This window comes from Rattus rattus, chromosome 3, assembly GCF_011064425.1.
Source record: "Rattus rattus isolate New Zealand chromosome 3, Rrattus_CSIRO_v1, whole genome shotgun sequence".
NCBI lineage: Eukaryota > Metazoa > Chordata > Mammalia > Rodentia > Muridae > Rattus > Rattus rattus.
The window spans coordinates 128266768-128281960 of NC_046156.1; the positions used below are offsets into that span (position 1 = coordinate 128266768).

The window sequence follows — 15193 nt, forward strand, 5'->3', positions numbered from 1 at the left end:
ATTCATGGAAATGTGACCCTTAGGTCAATCACAAAGACAATCCCAAATGCAGATTTTCAGTCACAGAAACTATTGAGTCAGGCACTGCCTTTTAAAAAGATTTCCAGGTAATCCAGTGCACATCAAATTTAGAAGGCATCCGATTAGATCCTAGATTTATTTCTGCTTCAGAGAATCCTTAGGTCTCTAAGGTTGCAATGCTTGACAGATTTTCTTTGCACAAAGAAATCCCAAAAGAACAGGACCCCCACACTTAGCTTAGCTCGTCTACTGAGATAACTCTAGAGAAGAAGAAACTGAGTGAAGGAAGATATACATGAAAGAAATTTAGATTGTTATCATAGATCCTAAGCAATGGGCAAAATAAGTTAAAATGCATGAAGACTGTACACTTGAGGAAAGAAGCTGGCCTCGTGTAGAACTAGAGTCACTGTGATACGTGAAGTTGATATGGAAAGAAAAAAATTGAGGGAAGACAGTTGTAAATGTTCAGCATTTCCTCACAAGCTTTACCCAATTCGATCCCTTCCGCAAGACAGGCTACCCCATATCGTGGCCAATTTGGAAGCTTTTTAGAAAGAAGGTGTTTGAACTGACCTTGCTTACAGAAAGAACCTCGAGGGCTGCCTACTCTGAGTAACACATGCCTGTTACTAGTTGGGCGAATATGACAAGTGGGACAGAACTGACTGATGGGCATAAGCAGAGCTTGTGGCTGCCCCCAAAATTATTATCTCCACACCCTGTGGGGATTTAAGAGACAAATTACATGTTTAACCAAACCAGTGCAAGGAAGTGTTCTGAGTTCTTTCCTTAGGATTTAAAAATCTTTGTTGAGCCCTCTGCTGGCTGATAACCCATCAGGCACTGATTTTTATCATTTACTTTTTCCTCAGAAATGATGAAAAGACTGTGTTGCCCTGGGAATGAGGTTCCTTCATGCATAAGAGAGAAAGGTACTGAGCTCCTTCAGGGTGAGTAGACTGAGATGGTCCCAGAGCCATCATTTGTTAGATTTTAAAAACTCACTTTGTATTATCTTTGGGTTTTTTTATTTTTGTATTTTTATTTACATTTCAAATGTTATCTGCTTTCATCGTTTCCTGCACATAAACTCCCTATCCCATCCCCCCCTGCTTCTATGAGGGTCCTCCCCCACCCATCCACCCACCCCTTCCTGCCTCCCCTCCCTTACATTCCCTTACATTGGCCAGTCAATTTGGCAGAACCAAAGGCTTCTCCTCCCATTGGTGCCCAACAAGGTCATCCTCTGCTACATATGTAGCTGGAGCCATGGGTCTGTCCATGTGTACTCTTTGGATGGTGGTTTAGTCCCTGAGAGCTCTGGTGGTTTGGTACTGTTTTTCTTATGGGGTTGCAAAGCCCTTCAGCTCCTCAATCCTTTTTCTAACTCCTCCAATGGGGACCCCATTCTCAGTTCAATGGTTGGCTGTGAGCATCTGCCCCTGTATTTGTCAGACTCTGGCAGAGCCTCTCAGGAGACAGCTATATCAGACTCCTGTCAGCATGCACTTCTTGGCATCAGCAATATTGACAGGGTTTGGTGGCTGTATGTATATGGGCTGGATCCTTAGGTGGGACAGTCTCTGGATAGCCTTTCCCTTCAGTCTCTGCTCCAAACTTTGTCTCCGTATTTTCCCCTGTTAATATTTTTGTTCCCCCTTCTAAGAAGGACTGAAGCATCCACACTTTTGTCCTCCTTCTTCTTGAGCATCATATGGTATGTGAATTGTATAATGGGTATTCTGAGTTTTTTTGCCTAATATCCACTTATCAGTGAGTAGATATCATGTGTCTTCTTTTGTGACTGGGTATTGGGTTACCTCAGGATGATATTTTCTAGTTTCATCCATTTACCTTATGGCTGTCCTTATGAGCAATGGCAGATAACTTTATTTCTAAATAAAAAAACATTATCAACTTGTTCTCAATTACTATGCTGAAGCCTCCGTCTGATAAGGGCTCTCTACAGTTTAATGAACTACTCTTAGGTCCGTATGCTGAAAATGAAGGGCAGTTCGAAGAGTAGTTTCAATCTCTCCTGAGTGTCTTTTAGTGTTTCTGGGCCATTTGCATGTGCATGTGTGTATGTATGTGCATGTGGATATGTGTATGTGTGTATGTGTGTGTTTGTGTACATGTGTGTACACAAGAACAAGTGTGTGCTGTTCATTTGTGAGACAGAATCTCATGTAGCTCAGAGTAACTCAAGCAGTTAAGAGAGACATTGCATTTCCTGATCCTCCTTCTCTACTCAGGGGTGCTGGGGTTGTAGGTGCATGCAATGTTGTGGGGATTGCTTGGTATGCATAATGATACAGTGTTTCCATACGGAATCACAGACAGGTGTAATGTCTGTTGTCAGGATGTGGAATAACGGTGTAGGGTCCAGCACATGGGCCATGTGATGCACTATCTCACACATCCATCGTTTTTAGGTTGGGGCATTTCCAGTACTCATCTAAAGAGAAGTTTGGTCATACCTTTCTGTCACTATACAAGCTGAGAATCCATTCTGATTTAAATTGCACTTAACTGCCTCTTGAATGTTCTGGAGCATCAATGCTAGTGATGTGCACTTGGTCTCTGTGTCTGGAAGGTTTATCCAGTTTTGTTTATAAGCATATGAATCTTTTCCACTGATAAGCAGTATTTCACAATGTATCGGTTTTCTTAATGGTGGACCGATGAACTTTTAGTATTTTTGGTTTTTAGGAATAAAGCTTAAGAGAAATTTTAATTTACGTTTTTGTCAGTGCCAAGGAGTGGAATTCTCTGCTTCTTCGGTATCTGTAGAATTATAAAAGTTTGCTTGCTTTTAAATGACCAAATACTTCAATATATCCTCAAGCAGAGCATGACAGGGGCCATTACTGTATATTCTTGTCAATATTTGGTAATTTTAGTTCTTTTGCTCTTAGGTCCCATAGAGGGTGAGAAGTGGGATCTCAGTGTAAGTTTAATTAGTGACTGGAAACGTTGAGCATATATTCTGTGTACTAATTGAATGTCCTTTCCAGTTAATTGTCCCTTTAAATATATATATATATACATACATATATGTGTGTGTGTATGCATATATATGTATTTAAATATATCCTGACTGTAAACTAATGAAATCACTTGCTATCATTTATTTGCTGAGATATATTTTAAAAAATATCAAAATGCATATGGCTCTGTAACTATTCTTCTATATCAATTAAGCTATTTCTATGATTGTGTTATCCCTCTGTTTATAATAACTTGCTTCTAAAAGTTAAGCTCCATATTTTTAATCCAATAATCTTTATTAATTAAATATTCCCCATGTACAGCTGGAGGTATTTGTTAGCTACAAGAACTGATGCTGTTTCTGTCTTCAGAATAATTATTATTTTACATATTTGTGAACAGATTTTTCTTTATATGTATTAAAGTTTATTTACAATGATCATGTATTTCCTTTTACTACCTGGTAGTATATTGTTCTTGCTTTTCCTCATGGTTTAATTAACTCATTATTGCCTATTGTGTTGCCTATTCTTCCCTTGTGTTTTTCACTTTTGCTTCTCTGTGTCTTTTGATTTCCTTCTTTAAATGTGATGTATTTTTTCTTAATTTCCTCTTAATTTGCTAAGCCATTGATCATCAGCTATAAGTTTCTCTTGAAGACCAGTTTTAAAATAATCTAATAAATTTTTATATTTTATTCTTTTATTACTACTGCATTAAAACTACTTTTGATATTATGGCATGATTTCTTATTTGAGCAGCAAGCTTTTGGAGAATAATTTTCTAATATATGGAGTTTAATATTTTTCATCTTGACTTCAAATTAATTCTTTTTAATCAGAAAAAATCTGTAGGACTTCAGTATTTAATATTTTGAGACTTGTTTTGTTACTTCACAATGTTTCACCTCTATCTATTGTTTTAATTTTTTGTATTATTTCTACCTCTCCCTCTCCTCCTGTAACTTCTCATATGCCTCTCCACTTGGTTTTAAGTTGATGAGTTTATGACCTATTATTATCTAACTAATATTGTTTCACACACACACACACACACACACACACACACACACACACACACACACACACACACATAACCACACAACCCTACTGGGCATATTTAGTGTTGCTCATATGGTTATATGTTTAAGGCTGACCACTTGGGATTGGATATCCTACCAGAGGCCTCATCCTTGGAGAAAAGTGATTGTTTCTCTCTCTCAGGAACCACTGATTATCCATAGTTCTTCATCTAGGGTGGAGCCCTCCAAGGTGGCATGCCAACTGCTTTGGTCAATGATCAGGTTTTGTTTAGGCAACCACATCTTCAAGGTTTCCTAGATGGAATTTTCCTGTCAGGTTTTAAGGACACTCTCCCAGTAAGCATCCTTCTTCTCTAGCTCTTACTGTTCTTCCCCTCACCCCCTTCATGATGTTCTCAGAGCCTTAGGGAAGGGCTGTATTGTAGATGTACTAATTCAGACTGGGAACCCCACAGTTACTTGCTCTCTGCATTTTGACCAATTGTGAAGCTGTCATTGCCTCTGTCTGTATGAAGCTTCTTTGATGAGGGTTGTACTTATTTACTTACCAGTTATAGATTATTTTGGGTATAAGGACCAATACTTAGAATGCAGTTAGAGATTATTTTGGTTTCTGGAAAATGGCAATTTCCTATACCTATAGTGTTTTACTAGAATATTTATAAATATTCATAAATTTAATAGGTCCATTTAATTTTTGATAGCCATTGTATTTGTTTAGTTTACACCTATTCTATCAATGATTAAAAATGTTGTAAATTCTGCAGCCATGACAATACAAGTGATGATGCTCATTTTATTGGATAATCCATTTTCACTTGTATGTTATTCATGAACCTATTTTTGTCCTGAACCTTCAGGCATTATGAGACCTACATCACCCCCCTTTGGTCACTATTTCATTGTTTATGTGCTTCTATCTTTCTTTTTTATACTTACATATTTCTATTTAAGGAATCTGTGGCACACAGTACATGTTTCATCTGACCTTTCAGATCATTTTGTCATCTAGTCTTTGGATTATTTAGTCCACTTCCGTCTAATATGAATAGTTATAAGATTGTGTTGGATACGTTTCCTCTTTTCCCTGCGTGAATTTCGTTATTCTGCTCATCCTTTCCCTGTAGCCTTCGAACAAATGTCATATGTCTTAGTTGTCCACTTTCTATCTTCTGTCATCCTCTTTGGGGTACTTATCTATGTGCTCAGGGCTTGCTGTTGAACCTGTAATATATGTTCTCTTTTTTAAAGGCTTATAAACTTTAATAAATAAACATTGCATTTCATTTTTGTTGGGAATGCATCTCTTAATGAGTAATAAATAACTTGTCTTTGTTTTCATAGACCTATAGCCAAATAATATTTGTTGTCAAATAAAACAATTTTGTTGTGTTCTAAATTCTTCTTATTGTATTGTGGATTAATACATGTCATGTATAGTTTTAGACCACCTTATTATCATGTTGCATCATATTCCCACTTATGTAACGAACCACTTGAGATGTTGCTATGATAGTTTCAGTCAATGGTGGTTTAGCCTATTCAGGAACTGTCACTTTCAATTTCTGTCACTAGAACTTCCTCAAGGATTTTGTCACTCTGCAGTTTATGCTTGCTTCTATCAAATTACTTTGACACTCATTTATATCAACATGACTTTATTTTATGAAAAATTAAAATAGTTTGGTCAAGATTACAGGACTTTGGCTCATAGATATCACCTTATCCCTCCCTAACACTGAGAAATACAGTTGTACTGGCACCTGGCTACCTGACTTGTGTTAGAGAATTGCCTGGGATGCTTTAGTCATTTCCCTTATGAAATTGCCACTTCCTCTTCGCTTATCAGTGCTTTTTGACACTTCAACCATTCAATGCTTAATAATGATGTGCTTTGGGTGTTGTTGGCCTCTTCAAGTAAATGGATTCCATTAAATTGGAGAACATTTGCTCATTTCCTCACTTGTTTCCAGAACTCTCTCTTGCCTCAGGCTGTTTGCATGTGAGCATCCCACAGGGCAGGCTCTTCTTCTCTTTCCTCCCACCAATTTATCTATCATGTATCAGTAAATCATCTATATATCTACATATCATTTATTTGATATTTATATATCAACTATATATTATACATATTTATCTCTCCTATCATTTTTCTATTATATGCCAACTATCCTCACTTACTGACCTAACAACTATCTAGTCATCTTTTGTTATCTATTACATGACATTTATCTACTATTAAATATCAATTATCCATGATTTATTTATATTATATGTATAGCTATGAGCTAAGCTTCATAAAGCTATCTATATCTCTAATATATATATATATATAAACACATATATATGCAAAAATCTATCGTTCTTCTGTCTGTCAATCCATCCATCCATTCATCCATCTAACCATACATATGTACATCTACCTACATACCTACCTTTCTACTTATGTATCATCTATCAGTCACAATCATTTACCTTGCTTCATTCCAGATAATATCTGTTAATCTTTCTCTAAATTATTGACTTCTTCACAGGGTATTCTTTATAGTGTAACTGGTGAACTAAGTTTATCTTTCTTTTTTTGTTGTTTCTATTTCTCATTCAACACACTTCATCTCTACAATCTTTTACCTATTTCTCTTATATTTTTATAGGGTTACAACAGCTATTGTTGGTGAGAATAACCTGGATCTCTTGCGAATCTGTTCTACTGGCTGAATTTCCTTTGAATATGGTCACATTTTTTGCATTTTCATATAATTAAAATGATTTTTTGTACCATGTATGCATTGTGTTATTGATTTCAAACTCTAGTTGCTTTTCCTCTGCTGCTTTCTGAAAGGAAAAGAAAGAACAAGAAAGAAAAAGAAAGGAAAGAAAATAAAGAATTGACCATATCTTCTTTGTTAATATGTGAGTGTTTACGATCCAGTGTCTGAGAGATATTGGGGGTCCGGGTTAATTGAGATTGCTGGACCTCCTACAGGGTCACCCTCCTTCTTAGCTTCTTCCAGCTTTTCCCTATTTCATCCTCTGGGGTCAGCATCTTCTGTCCATTGATTGGGTGCAAATTCCTGCATCTGACTCTTTTAGCTGCTTGTTGGGTCTTTTGGAGGGTAGTCATATGGGATATAGAATAGTCGGAGCATGGACCAGGAAGGGAGTAAAATCTGGAGTGTAAATAATAATAATAATAATAATAATAATAATAATAATAATAGTAGTAGTAGTAGTAGTAGTAGTAGTAGTAGTAGTAGTAGTAGTAGTAAATATGTAGATTTTTTTAGAACCACCTAAGAACTACTTGCTGTACAGTGCTGTCTCTGACTATTTCTTCTTGCCCCTATGAAGTATCTTGGGCTCTAGTAAATCCAATGTTCTGTGCCGATACACAGTACAAACACTGAACTCAGCCTGTACAGGTACTACACTCAGGGCACAACAATTAAGTGCTGACATTTGGATCATTGAGGCTGTTTACTCTCTACTTTGCTTCATTAACTGCCCTGAATACTATGACATTTCATATGGCTTCATGAACAGAATGGTTATCAATGTAAACAACATCAATTCCTATTTGATTTCACTGAGGACATCACTTTGTTTAGGTTATTTCTTTTGTAAGTTTTAATTTTTAAAATTTGTAATACAATATATTTTGGTCACATTCTCTCCCGTCCCCAATTTTTCCCCAATACTCTCCTCAAGTTACACACCGAACTTCACCTTCTTTTTCTCTCTCAACAGTAAATCAAAACAAAACTAAAACAACAAAACAAACAAAGCAGACCATAAGTGGAATCTGTGTTGTGTTGGTCAATCACTCCAAGTGTAAGTCCTGCCTAGAGTGTAGATGCTATAACCAGTGTCCCATGACAATGATCTTCCCTCCTCCAGCAGGTAGCTTACTGGTTCTGGGTGGAACTTTGTGGCTACATCCCTTTCACAGTGCTGGGCATGCCTGTATTAGGCATGTCTTTTGCATGGGGTCACAGTCTCTGTGAGTTCAGCAGCTCTGTTACAAATAGAAGATATTGTTTCGTTGGGGTTAACCAGGTAAATCTGGGCATCATTACACTTCTAGGGATAGAAATGCAGACTCATAATAAGAAAATTTAGCAATAAGTCTAAAAGGAATCAGGGAGAGCAAGGGGAAGTGAAGAGAGAGAAGGAAAAAAAGGGGGGGACAAAAGGGAACCAGGGATAAATTGCTGAAGAACACAAAGGAAACAATGGAGCAATAATTGATTAACTATTTATGTAGATTCAAAGTAATTAACAAAATTTTGGTTTCCTTAAAAAATTGTTCTACCTTAAAATGTTCATTAAATTTAGGTTAGTGGCAGTTTTCTGTTAGACTTGTAAAATTTGCAGCAAGCTTTAGTGACTTGAGTGCACTCAGTGTGTAAAAATGGACAGAAATTGCAAATACTGAAAGGCCTCAAGAATAACTATATTGCATTTATAGAATCTTAAATATACTTATAATCACTTCTAAGAAATCCTCTTTCGAGATTGAAATAAAATAAAGAATACTAATTATAGTCTCTTAAAGCAATGTTATCTTCAAAGGATGATGAAGAATAGATTTGCCAGACGCGGTGGCACATGTCAGTAGTTTGATTTTCCTTTCTTTTTAAATCTTACATCAAAAAGAAGTCTAAACTATTCTCAATATAGGTCACAATACTCAAGTACTACAAGACAAGTGTTTCCTTCTGGTACCAAACATTGTATACTAGTAAATATAAAAGTTAGGTGAACATCTATCTGTGTAAAGTAAGTAGGACTTTTCTAAATAAATATGTGTTTGTTACTCTCTTAATCAAGTGGAGTTTTAAATTTTACAATGACCTATGGAAATGGCATTAAATATGGTATTATAAAGAATACAAGAATTTCCAAGGATACTATGTTTACTATAAAGTATTTACTATCTAGTAGGATAGATAAAACATTGATATTAATGAACAGAGAACAGAATATATCTACCAAAGTTATGGGACATTGAAGAAAGAATGTTAAAATGGGAGGATTTTTATTTGCTTTTAAGTGTATGACAGAGTGCTAGAGAAATTAGACCACAACAAAACAGAATAAGGGGGTTTCTAGATTTTTTTTCCATTTTTTACCCTCTAAGTTTATTTAGAGTTGCTTTCATAATCCTTGGTAGGAACTCACTAATGGCTCTATCATTGATGAAAACAACAATTCTTTTCCAAGTGGGTTTCTTCAAAGAATGAAGATGCTTGAACATATTGTCCATGCAGAGAAGAAAGACTGGAAAATAAAGAAGAGCTATTAATAGGGATATCCATGTAAGGAAAGGCAGTTACATCTGACTCAATCACAGGTAATGTGTGGAGATAGGATGTGTGCTTGTGCGTGTGTATGCGTGTGTGTGTGTGTACATATGTGTGTGTGTGTGGTGTGTGTGTGTGTGTAAATATGTGTGTGGGGGTGTGTGTGTGTGTGTGTGTGTGTGTGTGTGTGTGTGTGTGTGTGCCGCCATGAGAGAATGCTGGATGTGGACTTAATTCAACCTCTAAAGGTAACAATAACATATTCTACCCAGCACCTTGTAGTTCACAGAATTCATAGAGTTCACTGCTATAGGAGGTAATGCTTGGTAATGCAGAATCATCATTTACTGATTAACCTCAATTTTGTTATGTGAATAAACTTTCTAGTTGATAAAGATCAATGATCTTTGTCAGAGCTATCTCATCCTCCTGACAAACCACTCCATGAGAAACTTGGAATTGACACATGTATATTAGAAAAGTTAAGAGGATTAAATATAAACAAATCTGCCTAAAACTCAAAGAAAAATATTAAATGTATCCACCACAAAGGGAGATAGCAAATGGATTGGTTGATTCAAAGATTGGAAGTCAAAAATGTTATCTCACTGGACAATTCCAGCATTTCTGTGGCTCTACATTCAATTAATCTGATTTTATCTGTTTTCTCTTGACATTTTTTCAACATTTTAGGATGTGTGAGAACGTTTTTATACAAATCACAGAATTTGAAGTAAGCCTTTTCTTTTCTTTTGCCTTTTTTTGGATATTTTATGTATATACATTTCTTTTTTTTATTGGTTTATTTTATTTACACTTCAGATGTTATCCCCTTTCCTGGTTTCCCGTCTATAACTCCCCTATCCCATCCCTCTCCTTCTTCTTCTACGAGGGTGCTCCAACGCCCATCCACCCAACCCTTCCTGCCTCCCTGCCCTGACATCTGACATTCCCTTAAACCAGCTCTTTAAGTCTTGGCTGGACCAAAGAGTTCTCCTCCCATTGATGTTTTACAAGGCCATCCTCTGTTGTATATGCAGCTGGAGTCATGAGTCTGTCCATGTGTACTCTTTGGATGATGGTTTAGTCCCTGGAACCTCTGGTTGGTTGACATTGTTGTTCTTATGGGGTTGCAAGCCCCTTCAGCTCATTCAATCCTTTCTCTAACTCCTTCACTGGAGACTCCATTCTCAGTTCAATGGTTGACTGCAAGCATCTGCCTCCGTATTTTTTAGACTCTGGCAGATCCTCTCAGGAGACAACCTTATCAGGCTCCTGTGAGCATGCACTTCTTGGCATCAGCAATATTGTATGGGTTTAGTGACTGTATATGGGCTGGATCCCCAGGTGGGGCAGGTGGGACTTGTCAGTCTTTTCTTTTCTAGAGCCCTCATTCAAGAAACTCCTTGAATCCTGTCTAGCATATACAAATCTGTCCTTTCCTATCATGTGTATTACTTTTGTACTCATGCTTGAGCAATCCTCATTTGGACTTCTGCAATAGGCTTCTGTTGACTGATCTTGCTTCTATTTTACTATTTCTCATAATCAATAATATAATAAGATAAAACAGCTAACATGTAGAACATAACAAGACAAACAGAAAGAAAAAGACCCCCCCAAAAGGTACATGAAACAAATGTAGATGCAGAGATCATTTTATTAGCACACTTAGGAGTCCCATAAAAACAATAAGCTGGAAGCCATGATATATATTATATGCTTTTACATACATTATATATTTGCATATATATGCAAAGGAACTGTCTACCCCTGTGTATAAGGAAGAGAGAGGGAGAGAGAGAGAGAGAGAGAGAGAGAGAGAGAGAGAGAGAGAGAGAGAGGAGAGAGAGGCAGAGAGAAAGAAAGAGAGAAAAAGAGAGCAAGCAAGAAAGAATAAAATAAAAATAAATACAACAAAATAAAATTAAAGAAAGAAAAGAAATAAAGTCTGGACACAACATTATGAGACAGGGAATCTTTAGTGATACAGTTGAATTCATTTCTGTTGATCCTCCAGGCTGGGCATGAGGCTATCTTTTAAAAACAGTTTGTTTCTTTAGTGAGACTCCCTTAGAGAAAGCAAAATTTTCAGTTGCAATTGATTATCAATTGAAATTAGCTTCTGGGTTAGAAACAGGACTGCGCATCAACTTATTTCAGTTCTAAGACCCTATCTGGTGCAAAGCCGTTGTGTGCTGGCCCATTCTCTATTATTTCATACATGCACTGATCCCGTTCAAGTAGAGAGTTTTGTTTCCTTGTGTCTTCCATCCCCTCTGAGACTTCCACTCTTTTTGCCTCCTCTTTGAAGGAGTTTCCTGGTTTCTGAGGAGAGAGAGATGATTTAGATATTCTGTGTAGAGCTCAGTGTTTTAAGGTTAATTCTCTGCATAATCTCTTCTTGTAGTTCTCTGATTTTGAAACCATCTGTTTCAGGAAGAAGCTTCTCTGAGGATGGTCGAGGAAAGCAAGATTTATTGAGGATAGCAGAACATCAGTAGGAGACATTTCCTTTCTTTCTTTCTTTGTTTCTTTGTTTCTTTCTTTCTTTTTTTCTTTCTTTGTTTATTTTAGAACAAGCATTTAGTTTTATTCTAGGTCCCTTTGCTATCTATTCTTGGGCACTTGGTCAACTTATCAGTGCCAGGTATGGGTTTTATCTAGTGGAGTGGACCTTAAATCAAATAAGACATTGGTTGGTTGCTACCACAAGCTTTGTGCCACCGTTGCACTAATATACCTTGCAGGCAGGACACCATTGAGGATTAATGATCATGGCATGGTTGGTGTTTACATTTCTCCTCTAGTAGCATGTAGAGAACCTTCCTGTACCAAGGATGCTAGCACATGTGGTGAAGGCTCTATGTGGACATTAGCTCAACTTCTCCATGTTCAGTGTGTGCTATAGATATTGTCTTCAGCAATGAGGCCCTGCTGTCAGTTTGTAGAGAACAACATGTATATGCATCGTCTTGTCAACAGTATGAGTTGTGTGAGGGTTCCCATAGGCCACATCTCAATTAGACATAACCCAATTCTGATATTGAAAGCTTCATTTGGTAGCAAGAGAGGTTCGGTTGGAGATCTGTCTCCCAGTTATTTGATAATTTTATTTAAATACCCCTCATATGTTCATATATTTTATGAAGATTCTACTATATTAGATTTTTCATACTACCCCTCAAATGACCCTTAATTTTTCACTATTTCCTCCAACCATCTGTCCAAACTCTCTATTCTATTTCCCTTTCCCAGGGAGTTCTACTTGCTCACTTCACCTTACTCTAGGCCTAATCTTTGAGGTTCTGTGGATTGTAGCCTGGTTATCATTGACTGAAAAGCTAATATTCACATATAAGTGACGTACTGCATTTGTTTTTCTCCATCTAGGATATCTTAATCAGAATTGTTTCTTCTAGTCCCTTTCATTTACCTGCAATTTTTATGATGTTATTTTTAATACTCCACTGTGTAAATATACATTTTCTTTATCCATTCATCCATTAAGAGGCATCTAAATTGTTTCCAATTTCTGGCTATTATGAATAGAGCAGTAATGAACACAGTTAAGCACTGGTGTTTCTGGTAAGATAGAGTGTCTTTGATATATGCCCAAGAGAAGTAGAACTGGGTCTTGAGGATTGGTTCTCATCTTCCAGAGGAACTGGCACATTTATTTCCATAGTGGAAATATAAGTTTGCACACTCATCAGCAGTGAATGAGTGTTCCCTTATTCTACATCCTCACCAGCATGAGATGTCATTTGTTTTATTGATATTGGCTTTCCTGACAGGTAAAAGATGAAGTCTCTCAAAGCAGGTTTATTTCCCTGATGACCAGGATGTTGACATTTCTTTAAGTGTTCCTCAATCATTCGAGATTCCTTTATTGAGAATTCTACTTAGATCTGTACCCCAATTTTATTTGAGTTATTTGTTTTCATGATACCCAGGTTCTTTTAATTCTTTATATACTTTAGATATTGGTCCTTAAGCTGTTTTAACACAATAAAATATATTCTTCTATATGCTTAAAATACTGCAAAGAGTTCTTCATTGTAAGAGAGTTGAGGTCATTACAATGGCGAGCAAAGACAGTTGATGCGTGCTGCCAACCTGCTTTATCATGCGCGCTCTCTGCTCTTGGTCTGTGAATGTCTTTGTTGTATCATCCCATACAGAGCCTGTCACAGGGCTGCTGTGCTTAGTGAGGCCCCCTCTTAGAAGACCATTTTTCTTTCCAGCTCTTTTGAGCTCTACTTCTCTCTATGTCTCGCTTTTGTTTCCAAGCATAATTAGAGGAAACATGGAGTACAGGTTCAGTGACAAAGAACAATGCTTTCCAATCACATGCTCTGTTGAGGTAGGGAGGTATTTACTACAACCAGGCTTATCTGTCTAAAAAATGCAAATATATCAGAATATCATTTAAATATAATTAAATGTACATGAGAAAATTTACATATGTCAGACTATTTAAACATATAAGAATTTATTGCTAATTGTTAAACAATGTAATCAGTTTTTTTTCTCCATATTTCTGGCTCTCTTATACATCTAGCATCATCAGAGGCTACTCTCTCACGGTCATCTTAAGGTTTGAATGTCACTGAATGAGAAAATGTTAACATACATTCTGATTGTGTCATGTCACTTTTCCTTGCATATCTCTTCTGAACTCACCAGGTCGTTCAGAACCTTGTTCAACTTCCATCTCTCTGAGACCCTGATGGACTGTGGGAACCAGTATTGACACTTGATGACGTTAGATATCTTTTAAATATAGATATGGAAGAAAATCTTTCCTTTTTAAGTGACATACATTTAAAAGTCACTGTTACAGTTTAAAGAAACATAACTTAGATTAAACTGGTTTTTATTTATTTTTTTATTTTTCTTCTTCCTCTGCTGAGTGATGATGTAGTCTGATAAGGTTGAGGAGCTCACACTTACAAGAATACATGTTCTTCACACAGTGACTATTCTAATTATTCACTGACAGGCAGGACATCACACCTGTAATCCCAGTACTCTGGGAGTAAAGGCAGGGGAATTTCTGTAATGTCTAGGTTAGCCATTTCTACAAACAAGTTTACATAGCTAGGGCTACATAAATAAACTTTCCTACTTCAATTTGCCAGCCACTGAGAAAACACTAGTATGCAAATGTTCCTCTCTACTCAGTCTAGAAGATCGGTCAAGTGTTTAGCAGAAAGAATTGGGGTTAGAGGTTAACATTCTGCACCAAAAAAGAACTGTCTGTGGAAAAGAATGAGAGACCCTAGGTATAGGGTAAAGTCACAGAAGATAGCAGGCTTGTTAACAGGCACTGTGGGGTTGGGAAGCAAGCACATCTTATCCAGAGTCCTCTGCCCTTTTAAGAATTAATCTGTAGTGATTTCCAGATCCACCAAGTTGACCAAACAAAGCAAATGGTGAGGAAATTAATGTGGAGGCAAAAACAAATATTTGGCAATGGTGCACTCGGGAAACAGACAAGAGAGGGTATACACAGAACAGAAGCTTGGGGCAATGGAGCCAAAGAGGAAATCGACAAGGACACAATCCCACCGAAGGATACAGCTGCTTCAGTTTCACTCATTCTCGTTTATGAAAAATGAGAAATTGCTGCAGGACATTCAGGGAGCTGGCGCAGCAGCACTTACCTCCCATGCCCAGGGCTCTGAGATCCACTCTTAGCAGCAGCACTACAAGACAAACAAACCAAAGTGTGGGTTCTAGATGTTTGCTTTGTAATTATGATGAGTTTCGGGTACAGATTAAACGACAAAATGAATGTACACAGTTCATCAAAGGACACAGGCTTCTT

General features: G+C 37.0%; 1 protein-coding gene across 5 annotated transcripts in view; it reads left to right on the forward strand.

Annotated features, from left to right (window-relative positions):
* The window catches only part of Nlgn1 (neuroligin 1), an 858670-nt gene that overhangs the window by 146386 nt on the left and 697091 nt on the right, over window positions 1–15193 (forward strand). Inside the window, exon 1 of one of the 5 annotated variants that reach the window (XM_032898589.1) lies at window positions 646–956. The exons of the other annotated variants lie outside the window; for them this stretch is intronic. The gene's annotated coding sequence lies outside the window, so the exon portion shown is untranslated. Of the gene's footprint in view, window positions 1–645; window positions 957–15193 lie in introns of those variants that run through there. 5 annotated transcript variants of the gene reach the window in all.